Source organism: Portunus trituberculatus, chromosome 35, assembly GCF_017591435.1.
Source record: "Portunus trituberculatus isolate SZX2019 chromosome 35, ASM1759143v1, whole genome shotgun sequence".
NCBI classification, from domain to species: Eukaryota; Metazoa; Arthropoda; class Malacostraca; order Decapoda; family Portunidae; genus Portunus; species Portunus trituberculatus.
In genome coordinates this window covers 10,268,426-10,280,925 of record NC_059289.1, presented here as the reverse complement: position 1 = coordinate 10,280,925, position 12,500 = coordinate 10,268,426, and the positions used below count along the sequence as shown (strand labels likewise).

The following is a 12,500-nucleotide window of genomic DNA, read 5'->3' as shown; positions in this document are numbered from 1 at the left end:
TCGTCTCTGTATTTTTCATGGCTTAAAAAAAGATATTGAAAAAGTGTAACTGTAATGCTTTCTTTCAGTGATACAAATAAGAGTAGGAAATGTTCATGTGAGAAATGCACTGATTTTCAACTTAACCCCTTCAGTACTGGGATACATTTTTACGTTGAGATTTATGTACAATTAGACCATTTTATTGACATTAATATTGTTCTACGGAAGTTAGAAGATTAATGACCAGTCTTCACTATTTTTAATTCCCCACTTGAGTTTCAGAAGCTATATAAAATCACCAAATAGTAAGAATAATGAATATAGAGACGCGTCATGATACTCAACGGTGTGTGTGTGTGTGTGTGTGTGTGTGTGTGTGTGTGTGTGTGTGTGTGTGTGTGTGTGTGTGTGTGTGTGTGTGTATAATTCACCACTGTTGTCTGCTGGTCACCCAGCCAGTTTTCCCCATTACGGAGCGAGCTTAGAGCTCATAGACCGATCTTCGGGTAGGACGTAGACCACAACACACACACATGTGTGTGTGTGTGTGTGTGTGTGTGTGTGTGTTTCATTGTTTGATCTGCTGCAGTCTCTGACGAGACAACCAGACGTTACCCTACGGAATGAGCTCAGAGCTCATTATTTCCGATCTTCGGATAGGCCTGAGACCAGGCACACACCACACACCGGGACAACAAGGTGTGTGTGTGTGTGTGTGTGTGTGTGTGTGTGTGTGTGTGTGTGTGTGTGTGTGTGTGTGTGTGTGTGTGTGTCAAGACAAGGGGTGTCTGGGGGTGTACGGAGGGGTAGCACCTTGGTAAGAGGATGGGCGCCCCGGTATGTCACGGGGGATCTGATTACCCTGGTCCCCACGTATACCCTAGCTCGAACGCATGGCTTCCAGTAGCTGCTTTTGGGCACAGCAGCGGCCACACCCCGGGCAACGGCGTCGCTCAGCCGGCTAAACTGCGTTCGGGTACTCTGCTGGAGAATTCCAGGCGAGGAATTGGAGGCTGCATGTCTTCTCCTCCTGTGCATCCTCCAGTCATGGGTTAAATGACAGTCTTCCACTGTGGGCTCTCCAGCAGCGCCTGGGGGGAGACGTTTTTCAGGGCGGTGCTTCTGGTTCACCAGTAAGTTCCGGTCTCCTCCTGCAGCCATCCTCAGCCGCTGGTCGTCCTGGCATCCGTCATGCCACCAGCACCAGTTGAGGGTGGTCAAGATTGTGGTATTGAGGAATGCGCACCCTCTCTGTCACCTAAATCCTTTCGTAGCGCAGGTCTCTCCTCCTCCTCCCTGAGAAGGAGAGACGTCGTCATCGTTAGCGATGGACAACCATAAGCAAGTCAAGACAATCACTCCTATAATCCCAGCAACAAGCCAGAAAGGACAGCCAAACTAACTAAGTCTGCCCTAATCTGTCCCTCATCCTACCCATTTTCTCTCTCTCTCTCTCTCTCTCTCTCTCTCTCTCTCTCTCTCTCTCTCTCTCTCTCTCTCTCTCTCTCTCTCTCTCTCTCTCTCTCATCATATACTTACTCTCGTTTTAACCTTTCCACCTCGTTAATTTGACCTCTTCCTTGCCCTTATTATCTTCCCTCCTCTCTATCTTTTTCCTCCCTCCTTTTTCTTCTCCTACTTTTCCTTCTCCTACTTTTCCTTCTTTTCCTCCTCCTCCTCTTTCTCCCTCTCTTCCTCCTTTCTTTTTATATCTCTTCATTTCCTTCCTTGCGCTCTTGCTCCTTCTCAGACCTCCATTATATTTTTCTTCTTTCTCTTTTTCTTCCTCCTCATTTCAACATTTCACGCTCTGTCCTTCCAGCTGTCCAACCATTAACAAGCTCTCTCTCTCTCTCTCTCTCTCTCTCTCTCTCTCTCTCTCTCTCTCTCTCTCTCTCTCTCTCTCTCTCTCTCTCTCTCTCTCTCTCTCTCTCTCTCTCTCTCTCTCTCTCTCTCTCTCTCTCTCTCTCTCTCTCTCTCTCTCTCTCTCTCTCTCTCTCTCTCTCTCTCTCTCTCTCTCTCTCTCTCTCACCTGTATTTTTTCCGATAAGTTTCCTCGTAAACATTGCAGGAAACAAATGACGTACCAGTTTTTCTCACAGTGGGACAAATGGTTCAAATGTCCCTCACACAAGATGTCTCGGTCGTTGTGGCTGAGAGAGGACGAGGCGTGGTCACTCTTGTCCCCGAGGAGAGCTGTCACGTCCTGCTGGCCTCGACGTGTCTTGCTTTATTTCTTCCTTGATGTTATCGTCTTGTCCTTTTTGTGTTTGTGTGAGAGTAGAGTTGAGACGGATGTGTTGGCAGTTATGTTGGAGTTTGTGTCATTGGTTGCTTCTCTCGTTCTGTTGTTAGGTTGTTTCACGATGTTTTGTGATCCAGGAAAGATGTGGCGAATAACACTGACAGATTTGAAGAGGAAGGTTAAGGTAATATTCTCAAACGCTCCGCTCTCTCTCACCACGACTATTTTTAAAGGCCACAGAGATGATAAGCCGTGTTTTTAAGGGTGTTTCTCCTGTAAATGAAGTAAACATGTTGATTTGTCACTAGAACCATAAAAACACCCTTCAAAATTTGCGTCACTTGAACAGGAGCTCTTTGAAATAGTGAAAATGCGGCGCTAAAGTGTTTCTGAATATTGCCTTAAGAAAGACACGTGAGTTGGGCATAAAAACATAAAAAGATAAGAAAAGAAGGAAGCTGCAAGAGGCCGCCAGGCGTATATGAGGCAGTCCCAGTGTGCTTAAGCTACCTAATTCCATCTATCTTCCCCATCCATGAACTTATCTAACCTTCTTTTAAATCTCCCTATTGACTCAGCCCTGACTACATGACCACTGAGACTGTTCCACTCATCAACCACTCTGTTTGAAAACCATGTACATATAACGGAGTGGCTGCCTCGTAACAGTAGCTGCTGGAAACATTACATACAGTCCGCCCATGAGGTGCTCGCCGTAGTGCCTGAGGGCAAGGCTTACTAAGGAGGGAGGCCATTAACACTTTTTTTGGTAATTAGTACACAGACCCATTAGTGTGAAGGCTGTGGCCCCGCTCATCACGCTCCCATCTGGCGCTTTGATGTCGTTTTTTTTTTGCCTCCCATCAAAGTAATTGCCTGCTACCCAACACGGAAAGGGGTAGGGGTTCACACGTGGCAGTCCCTGTATCATGCTTAGCTATACCTGTCTCCACTCGCCATCCTTATTGTTAAGCTGCAGTTCGACTTGGTTGGGTCGGACTGTGAACGTGTACCGAGTTGAATTGTGTGTGGCACGGACGGTGTCTGGGGAACAGATCTTGAGTGTTTGATTCTGCTGTTGATCAGGGTTTTGTGTGTGTGTGTGTGTGTGTGTGTGTGTGTGTGTGTGTGTGTGTGTGTGTGTGTGTGTGTGTGTGTGTGTGTGTGTGTGTGTGTGTGTGTGTGTGTGTGTGTGTGTGTGTGTGTGTGTGTGTGTGTGTGTGTGTGTGTGTGTGTGTGTGTGTGTGTGTGTGTGTGTGTGTGTGTGTGTGTGTGTGTGTGTGTGTGTGTGTGTGTGTGTGTGTGTGTGTGTGTGTGTGTGTGTGTGTGTGTGTGTGTGTGTGTGTGTGTGTGAACCCTGGCAGGCACAATCTGTGTTAGAGCAGATACTATATCTTTTGGGATTAATATTATTTATTCATTTATTTCATAGTCCGAAGCTTTGCTGGGCTTCCCCGCGCGTTGTCATCAAAAGCTTCACTCGAGGATTAACAAAAATAAAATAAAGTAAAAAATGAAAAACTAGGTACGTAAATTAATAACGTTTCTTCCTGGTCACTAAGCCCATCTCTGACCATTCATCTGTGCGCGTGCGTGCGTGCTTGCGTGCGTGCGTGTGTGTGTGTGTGTGTGTGTGTGTGTGTGTGTGTGTGTGTGTGTGTGTGTGTGTGTGTGTGTAGCGCGTCATGAGTATTGCAAATTGAAATATGATTCTACTAAATCCCCAAATCCCCAACAGGTTTGAGGCAAGGCCATGCCAACAAGCGCTGTGGGAGGAGCAACTTCACCTCGCCGCGGCAGGAGGTGGCGTTGTGCAGACAGGAAAATTAATCAGCAATGACAGATATGATCGCCGTTGCTTTAGTGTGAGAGGCGAGGCGGCGTCTGGTGTCACCGCTGCCACCAGGCTGTCCCGCGGGCTGACCTAATTAGAGAATGTACAGGTTAGTGAAGCTTGGTTGGTCTGTTTGCTGTCTAATATCTTTCCTTAGGGGAGTCATGCTCGTGAGAAACTTGGTGACGATAAATTGATGTGACGAAGAAGTAAATAAGTGTGGACTGTAAAATTAGAATACAAAAGTATTATAGAATAAAATAAAAAAGTAATGTAAACTCCTTAATATAGATAGATACTGAAATTTTAATCACTATGCAAGGATGAGAACCACAAGGGAAACTGACTTTAATTTGTTAGTATAGATTGACACTCAGTAAAGTAAAATATGAAAATGCAATTAATGAGAAACATTTACTTTGTAAAGAAAGTTGTAAAGGCAGATTAGACTGATCATCAAAAGATGTAACAAAAATAAGAGTTACGGATAAAGAATATTACGATTGAATAGAGAGAGAGAGAGAGAGAGAGAGAGAGAGAGAGAGAGAGAGAGAGAGCGCAAAGAAAATTTAGGAGTGCTTGAAAGCCAGAGAGACGAGACCATAAAACCATAAAAACAAAGGCAGAGATGTCGGCGGCAGAGAGACCGTGAAAGGGAGGCAACAGAATTTGTCTGCGTTGTCGTATAGAGAGAGAGAGAGAGAGAGAGAGAGTAAGAGAGGAAGGGCGGAAGGAAGAACATTTTTTTATTCTTCTTCCCTTCCTATCAGTCATGTTGGGAAAGGGAGAAGAGGAAGATGAGCAGATGATGCGGCATTTACGAGAAGAAAGAATAAGAGATGTGAAGGATGAAATGGGAGAAGATGGTAGAAAACAGTGTGATTGATTGATTGATTGTTTGAGAGAGAGAGAGAGAGAGAGAGAGAGAGAGAGAGAGAGAGAGAGAGAGAGAATGGAAAAAGTGACAGACATAAAATGAAGGACGAGGTGAAAAGAGGAAAGAAAAAGACAGCGGAGGGAGGAGATGGAATAGTGAAGAAGATAGAGCAGGGGAGAGAAAAATGGTGACGGGAAGGAGGAGGAGGAGGAGGAGGAGGAGGAGGAGGAGTGGGTATAGGCAGGACATGTTGTTGTTGTGATGCGCCTCAACTGTCCCAACAATCTTGCAACACAATGTATTCACTGAACTGATGCGGAAAGGTGGAACAACGCCGTTCTTTTAGCCCTTTCGGAGGTGACCCTCGTGGCAGACACTGGGAGACTGAAGAGGGGTTGTGGAGAGCGTCCATCACAAATGGCAGGAGTGCAGTGAGGGAGGGAAGCCTTGGGGCGTTTGTTCGCGGCGAAGACGAGCACGAGAGATCAGCGGCACTCAACTGGGTGGTTTGGTCAGGTTCGTTAAGGGAAAGCGCCATTCAAGAGCGGTGAAGACTGATTGATGAAGGGGAGTCTTTGTTCGTGAAGATTTGGTGGCTCATTTTTGTTTGATCGCATCGTGAAAAAGAGAGAAAAAAAAACACAATAAAATGAACTTTCACAGTGGCGAAGTTTGTCGACATGAAAGTTTCTTGAATGCACTAGTGGAATTCTTCAATGTCTATTTCTGTGACTCGCGTTGATTTCCTCTGCATCTGAAGTATTTGAAGAATGCCCTTCTTACACTTATGGCGTGCGGTAAAACGCTTTTCACCTCTCCAAGACCTTCCCGCTGTAGCCTCGGTGATGAAACTGCACAACTCTTGGCGTAAAGGTGTTGACGTGCCTTGGCTGGACAGAGTAATAGCCGAGGGTGCGGGGAAGCCAAGGACAGGAAATCAATGACAATCAACTCAGAGAATTCAAGAAGCAGCGGCTGCAAGTCTTTCTCCATTTTAGTGCAGTTCAATTTACTTTCTGACATTCATGTTTTTGTGGCAAGAAGATTGGATGTGTGTGTGTGTGTGTGTTTCACTGTTTGATCTGCTGCAGTCTCTGACGAGACAGCCAGACGTTACCCTACGGAACGAGCTCAGAGCTCATTATTTCCGATCTTCGGATAGGCCTGAGACCAGGCACACACCACACACCGGGACAACAAGGTCACAACTCCTCGATTTACATCCCGTACCTACTCACTGCTAGGTGAACAGGGGCTACACGTGAAAGGAGACACACCCAAATATCTCCACCCGGCCGGGGAATCGAACCCCGGTCCTCTGGCTTGTGAAGCCAGTGCTCTAACCACTGAGCTACCGGGCCGTGTGTGTGTGTGTGTGTGTGTGTGTGTGTGTGTGTGTGTCGTGACAGACAAATTTTGAGGATTTTTCATTAATTGTACAATTCATATCAAGGAATTATTTTTAGGTTGGATTGAAATTATTTTTTTCTGATTTGTTAACATAGTATATGTTTTCTTGGTTCTTCTCGATTTGATGACTTGCATTTTTCTTTTTCTTTTTTTTCTAAAGCTATTTGTAGTTTTTGCTACTTACACACACACACACACACACACACACACACACACACACACACACGCACACGCACATACACACATACATGCCCGGTAGCTCAGTGGTTAGAGCGCTGGCTTCACAAGCCAGAGGACCAGGGTTCGATTCCCCGGCCGGGTGGAGGTATTTGGGTGTGTCTCCTTTCACGTGTAGCCCCTGTTCACCTAGCAGTGAGTAGGTACGAGATGTAAATCGAGGAGTTGTGACCTTGTTGTCCCGGTGTGTGGTGTGTGCCTGGTCTCAGGCTTATCCGAAGATCGGAAATAATGAGCTCTGAGCTCGTTCCGTAGGGTAACGTATGGCTGTTTCGTCAGAGACTGCAGCAGATCAAACAGTGAAACACACACACACACACACACACACACACACACACACACACACGTGGTGGTGGTCACACCTCGGCTTCTTTGCCTCTTTACACACACTCTTGGCAGTTTCACGGGGCCTTTCAGTAACATTACACTCCACCTTTCCGTGGCCTGACCAGATCGCCTTTGCCTTTCTGGTTCCGCCCGTCTCGTCTTCAATTCTTCAATTAGTAAAACTCCCTCGTTCTCTTGACTCATCTGATCAAAGGAATATTTCTTTTTCATTTCTTAAACTCGAAGAGAAATTCTTAAGGCTTTTTTCTGCAGTCATGCCGTCCATGGAGGAGATCAGGAAGCCTTTTGGCAAAACGAATTACTGAACTCGCCTTCATGATAATTCCATCGTTGCTGAAAGTGAACCAAGCTCAGGAGAGTTTTCTTTTCATGACTCTGGGAAGATGCATTCAAGTGAAATAATAGATAAGAGAGGTGGAGAAGAGGGAGGGATAAAGAAACGAAGGGTAAAATGACGATGGAGATGAGGAAGGAAAGGAGAAAGAGAGGAAGGGAGAGAATAAGAAAAGAAAGGGAGAAAGGAAGGAAACAATCGGATCAGGGCAGATGGAGGAAAATTAAAGGGTGAAGGAGAGAAGAAAGGGACCATGAAGGAAGGACTAAGCAAATTTGATCAGTTTTATATTCCCCTTTTTCCTTTCGTCATATAAATCTAGAGTAAAACACACACACACACACACACACACGCAGACACACACACACACGCACACACGCACACACACACACACACACACACACACACACACACACACACACACACACACACACACACACACACAGTACTACATTCTTCCACATTGACCACGTTAACTTCATGAAATTTAAAACAAATGTCGATCTCAATATGAAATAACACTCCTCTTTCTCTTCCTCTTCCACAGTAATATACACGCACTTATTGATTTCTTGCTACCTGGTTTACTGCTATATGTCTGTAATAGCAAATCGTTTTCTTTCTCCTTACCCAATTGGTCTCAAGCTTCACCGTTATTGCTCACCATCTGCCCGTGTTGCTCACCATTCCTGCTCACCGCTTTCCCTCCCTCCCATCCTTCCTTTCCCTTCAGATCAAGTACGGAGTGTATCATATAGCCTTGTCAACTTTTTTCTAGTCAAGTACTCGTTTCTCTTTCTTTCCTTCTCATTCTTTCTTCTATTTTTTTTTTTTTGCATGATTGACCTTCCTAACTCTTCCGTTAATTAATACTTTGCAGAAATCGTCTCTTTATCAAAACTTTACTGCCGTGTTACCTTATCGCGGCACTTCCCTTCTCTCCCCTTCCCTCCCCTTCCCTAGCCTTCCCTAGCCTTCTCTTCCCTTTCCTTCCCTTTTTTCCAAGGGCATTTGCATTGATCACATTGACATCTTTCTTTGCTAAGAAATCGTCTTATTTTCACCGATTGTGGGATTAGAGTGAACGCTTTTTCAATTTGTTTTTCAAGGATGTCTTAATGATTAGTGCAACAATCTGATAAATATTCCGCATTATTAAGTGGAGAAAGGAAGACTGATGCTTCCCATCCACTGAACAACATTCCCGTAGTTCACTCATGCTTTATTGATAATTAATTAACATCTCGTATAGCACTTCATAACTGACATGATCAACGATGTGACCTTTAAAAGCAATGCATTGTTAAGCGTTTCACAATACGAGGCACGTTTCAAACAATTCATCTTGCTCCTCAGTTTGGAATTCCCTTTGAAAAATTTATCTTTCCTTTCCTGTCTTTGATCCAACAACGCCTTTTGTTCCCATTGTCCCCAGAGGCTGTTCATGCAGGGCCGCACTGACCCCTGCTGAGAGGAAAACTCTTCTTTGTTCGATTATTCCTTGTGCATGTTGAGCGAATGTCGGCGATCTGCTAGGAGAGAGGAAGGAGGTTAAGGAGGATCATTAGACGTCCTGTGCTTGGCTCTGGTCAGGTGGAGGCTTTAGTCAGTCCTGAAGAAAACTGCAGCAGGTATCGGTGCAGGACATGCCACGGCTCGTATTCTCAAACACTTCTGTGCTTCACCTCCACTATTTCAAGAGGTGTATTAAGTTTACACGAGTTTTCTAAGGTGCTTTTACGATTTTAGAGGAAGATTGACAAGATTTCTACATTATTAACTGGAGAAACTCTCTTGAAAACATCGCTAATCACCTCTATGGCCTTGGAAAATAGTCACGGTGCATGAGAGCAAAGCGTTTCTGAATACGAACCATGGTGGCTTTGTGGTGCTGTGCTTGCCGCGCGATCTAGTTCTCGGGAATTTATAGAAAAAGAGGCAACACTGTTTCGTGGCGATGGATGATACCATTTTTTTTTTTAATCTATATTTAGTGGGTTTTTTTTTTGTTCATTTCAATATATAGTTTACCTTTTTTTTATTTTGATATATCTCTTATTATCTATATATAATTCGAGGCTTTTTTTCCTTGCCTTTTCTACCTTAATTGTAAAAATGTTGCAGAGAAGGATATTCGTTCTATCTTTACTAATTCATGGAAGCGGAGTGAGTCAAGGCCGCGCAACAAGATCATATTGCCTCCGCTCACCTTTGATGCGCTGGATGGTTTTGGTGCAGATTGATACGGATTGTTTCTCGCCTGCCGACCTTCGCCTCTGTCCCTCTGTCCTTCCCTCTCCTCTTTGATCCCCGCCATCCAACCTTGCTGGACCACGGACCGCGCTCCTTCTCGGAACGTGTCTGTTGAACGGCCCTGCATTTTGCCAGTGTGTGTGTGTGTGTGTGTGTGTGTGTGTGTGTGTGTGTGTGTGTGTGTGTGTGTGTGTGTGTGTGTGTGTGCGCGCGCGCGTATTATATGTAATTTTCTTGTTTTCTCGTGAACCAAAATTGTTTCAAAACGAAGTAATTACTGTTCCATTCATGTTAAGGTTCACAGTTATCTACTAGTATTTTGTATTTTTAACTAGAAAATTGTCAATAAATACTTACTTAGAGTGTGCGTGTGTGTGTGTGTGTGTGTGTGTGTGTGTGTGTGTGTGTGTGTGTGTGTGTGTGTGTGTGTGTGTGTGTGTGTGTGCTCGCGCATGTGCGTGTGAGCTTCTCAAATCATTTTCTGTTTTATGTCGTGAAACACAGAGGCGACAGTCGATAGAGAAGGAGTACAATAGATCACGCAGCACACTCACAACGCCTGTAGTGGAATGGATGAATATTTCACCTTTTTCCTCTCCTCTGTTCCAGTATTAATCTGATTTACTTAGCTCCGCCATTCTCGAAATCTTTTTATCTTCCTCTCTCGTGTTTGTCTTTGTCTTGCATCTCAGTTTCACCTCTCCGCTGGTTTTCTTCCTTCACAAGACTTCATTTTTTTTTATTATTTCGCTAAATTCTTTATTTGTATCCTCTCTCTCTCTCTCTCTCTCTCTCTCTCTCTCTCTCTCTCTCTCTCTCTCTCTCTCTCTCTCTCTCTCTCTCTCTCTCTCTCTCTCTCTCTCTCTCTCTCTCTCTCTCTCTCTCTCTCTCTCTCTCTCTCTCTCTCTCTCTCTCTCCACTTTATAATTCCTCCTGACTCTTCTCTCCCCTTCCCTTGTCTTTTCACGGTACTTTATATCACCAAGTTATCTTGAGGAGAATGCATGAGCGAACCTTCACTATGAGTCTCTGTGTTTGCCGGTCACTGTCACGTATACAGACTCTTTTGTGGTACGGCTTTGTGGCAGGAATAGTTAGCGCCTGTCAGTGCATCCAGTCCTATATTTGCCTTGCAGAATCGCGTAGGGGCAGTTAGATGTTATGATAGGTGCCTTGCTCATTAGAAGTCAAAGAGCCACGTGTGTGTATTCCTCAAGTTACTGTATGTCAAACTAGACTCAGGCTTGTGTTGTCATGCTTCGAACACACACACACACGCAGACACACACAAGCGCACGCACACACGCACACAATCTTTCTAACGTTCATCAGTTCTGCGGGGGAAGGTTACCTGAATTACTGATTAATTTTAGAGAATTTTTGCGTCCCCTTTTGTCACGTAAATTAATTCCTCTTAAAGGCGAAGGTGTGGAGTGTGTGTGTGTGTGTGAGAGAGAGAGAGAGAGAGAGAGAGAGAGAGAGAGAGAGAGAGAGAGAGAGAGAGAGAGAGAGAGAGAGAGAGAGAGAGAGAGAGATTAGCATTTCTCTCCTTTTACCTCTTCTTTGTCATTTAACATTTGCATATTTCTTTCTCTTTCCTCCTCCTCCTCCTCCTCCTCCTCCTCCTCCTCCTCCTCCTCCTCCTCCTCCTCCTCCTTGTTTCCCGGGCATTTCTTAACGTAGGCATGAAATTAATTAATTCTCATGAGTAGGAGCGCAAAGAGAAGAGAAGGAGGAAGAGAACAAAGAAAGGGAGTAAGAGGAAGGAGAGGGTGGTGGCGTGGAGAAGGTGGAGGAAGAGGAGGAGGAAGAGGAAGAGCAGGAAAAGGGAAGAAGAGAGTTGGATGATAAATATAAAGGGAAAAGGAGGAGGGGAGATGAGAAAGAAAAGAAGGGGAAGAGAAATGAAAAATAAGTAGAAGGAAGTGCAAAAGATAGAAAGAAAATAGGATGAAAAGAAAAAAGAAAGGAGAAGAAGAAGAATTGAAGATTTTGGGAATGAAAAGCAAATGTAAAAAAAGAAAATACATGAAGAACCATCAGCAGCAGACATGTTGGTCCTTAGTTTGTGTCTGTGGGGACTTCCTGTCAATCGTGCTTCGAGGAAAGGATGTCAAAGAAGAAGGGGAGGAAGGATGAAGGGAAAAGGAAGAGGAAGAGGAGGAGGAAGAAGAAAAAGAAGAGGAGGAGGAGGAAACAGGCGATCACCTTCAAATGAGTTTTCTCTCAGTTCAGGTTTGGTAGACCCGATCGATCCTCATGTCTTGCTCACACCTGTTTGTTGTGTGCTGCTGCTGCTGCTGTGTGTGTGTGTGTGTGTGTAATTCACTGTTTGATCTGCTGCAGTCTCTGACGAGACAGCCGAGACAGCCAGACGTTACCCTACGGAACGAGCTCAGAGCTCATTATTTCCGATCTTCGGATAGGTCTGAGACCAGGCACACACCACACACCGGGACAACAAGGTCACAACTCCTCGATTTACATCCCGTACCTACTCACTGCTAGGTGAACAGGGGCTACACGTGAAAGGAGACACACCCAAATATCTCCACCCGGCCGGGGAATCGAACCCTGGTCCTCTGGCTTGTGAAGCCAGCGCTCTAACCACTGAGCTACCGGGCCGTGTGTGTGTGTGTGTGTGTGTGTGTGTGTGTGTGTGTGTAATTCACTGTTTGATCTGCTGCAGTCTCTGACGAGACAGCCAGACTTTACCCTACGGAACGAGCTCAGAGCTCATTGTTTCCGATATTCGGATAGGCCTGAGACCAGGCACACACCACACACCGGGACAACAAGGTCACAACAACTCGATTTACATCCCGTACCTACTCACTGCTAGGTGAACAGGGGCTATACGTGAAAGGAGACACACCCAAATATCTCCACCCGGCCGGGGAATCGAACCCCGGTCATCTGGCTTGTGAAGCCAGCGCTCTAACCACTGAGCTACCGGGCCGTGTGTGTGTGTGTGTGTGTG

The 12,500-nt window shown here is 45.3% G+C and overlaps 1 long non-coding RNA gene across 2 annotated transcripts in view; it reads left to right on the top strand.

Moving 5' to 3' along the window:
* The window catches only part of LOC123513156, a 34,556-nt gene that overhangs the window by 4,218 nt on the left and 17,838 nt on the right, over positions 1-12,500 (top strand). For both annotated transcript variants that reach the window (XR_006677280.1, XR_006677279.1), the window contains exon 2: positions 3,966-4,170. This is a non-coding gene — a long non-coding RNA (uncharacterized LOC123513156). The remainder of the gene's footprint in view (positions 1-3,965; positions 4,171-12,500) is intronic.